Source organism: Stegodyphus dumicola, chromosome X2, assembly GCF_044657685.1.
Source record: "Stegodyphus dumicola isolate Sdum_Otavi_A_Nest chromosome X2, ASM4465768v1".
Lineage (NCBI taxonomy): Eukaryota > Metazoa > Arthropoda > Arachnida > Araneae > Eresidae > Stegodyphus > Stegodyphus dumicola.
The window spans coordinates 40,953,173-40,954,723 of record NC_140781.1 but is presented as its reverse complement, the minus strand read 5'-3'; the positions used below and the strand labels follow the sequence as shown (position 1 = coordinate 40,954,723).

Here is a 1,551-nt window from a genome sequence, read left to right as displayed (position 1 = left end):
TATGTTAATGTTATCTGTACTCATATTTCACACTCTACATTTAATTTGTTTCTGTATTTTGTTTCAATTGCCACATAACATCTAGAAAGATTTTTCACTTAAATAGGTTGTTCCGAATGGCATTAAAAGTTTATAGGTGTGTGAGAAATTTCTATGTTTTCTGCATGAATTTGCAGCCAAAAATTTAGGACATACTCTTGCTTAACTTTAGATTTTAATGACGAACCTATTGATATGCCGATAAGTTGTCCCATTTCCTTCACTGGCAAATCTCCCGATTTGTCGTAGTACTCGAGCGGATTTCTTAACCAATCAAATTAATTTTTTTAGAGTTCTTTCCAATTAAAAAAAGGTGCTCCATTGCATAACTTTTAACACTATCTAATTTAAATTCATTTTTCATTGACTGTCATTGACATATGATGGCCATATGTTAAGTTTTGAAACAAATTTGTAACTAAATGTATCTTTATATTTTTTACTTAATGAACACTAGTCAACTATTGTGAGTGCTTTACAATTTTTTTTTTCGTAATTTTATTTTGACCTGACTTCTGATATTTGACGCTTTAGATTATGAGTAGCCAATCTTCATGTCAGTTAGAAACGTCAGTAGTAGCAAATATATTCTCTAAGAGCATTTATTTATTTTTCTCTAGACATTTATGTTGGTTTAATTATAGTAAAATAATTCTGAACAGAAAGAAGCATTTTGAATAACAAAGATTTCACAGTATTTAATTAATATAGTTATTTAAAAATATGTATAAATAATTCTCATCGCTGTTGTTGTGTATTTAAGGAAACGTATTTCTAAGACATACCAATTAAATTTTTTTCTGTCATGTATTGATTGAACACCTTATAAGGTATTTCTCCCGCCTTCTTAGCATGCTTTCGTGGTGTAGTGGTCAGCACGCTCGACGCATATTCGAGAGGTCCGGGGTTCGAATCCCGACGAGGGCATTGCTCATTTTCCATTTCACCTGCTTCGAAATAACCAAATGTCTCTACCGTGGCGCCCGATCTAGAAAGGTGGTGGATGATGATTCCTCACCGCCAGGATTGGCGACTGGGTTCCCTAAGCGGGTTATATAAGATATTTCTCCCACCTTCTTAGCATACCTTCGTGGTGTAGTGGTTATCCTCTCGAGGCGTATTCGAGAGGTCCGTGGTTCAAGTCCCGGCTAGGACATTACTCATTTTTGATATCACCTGCTTCGAAATAACCTAATGTCTCTACAACCTCGCTACCTTCGAGAGAACGTCAGCATTTTCTTTTATTTCGCCTGACTATAACTGATAAGCGATTGTAATAACAGTAACCCGAAACTGAAAAAAAAAAAAAAATGTAGTGGTCTTTTCAATAATGCAAAAGCCTTTCATTCTTGTGGAGAACGCATTGTAAAATAGAAAATATTGCGAAATAGAAGCAACGCATGCTTTTTTTTATTCTTGACCCAAAAGTGAATGAAAACACGGGAGAAGAAACAAGTCAAGCTGCGGAGAAACGGCATTTAAGAAACTAAAAAAAAATTATTTTAAAATGAA

At 34.2% G+C, this 1,551-nt stretch overlaps 1 non-coding gene across 1 annotated transcript; it reads left to right on the top strand.

The window, feature by feature from the left end:
- The first annotated feature begins 893 nt into the window (after positions 1-893).
- TRNAM-CAU (transfer RNA methionine (anticodon CAU)) lies at positions 894-966 on the top strand. The gene has a single exon. It is a non-coding gene; the product is annotated as a tRNA-Met (tRNA).
- The last annotated feature ends 585 nt before the right edge of the window (positions 967-1,551 follow it).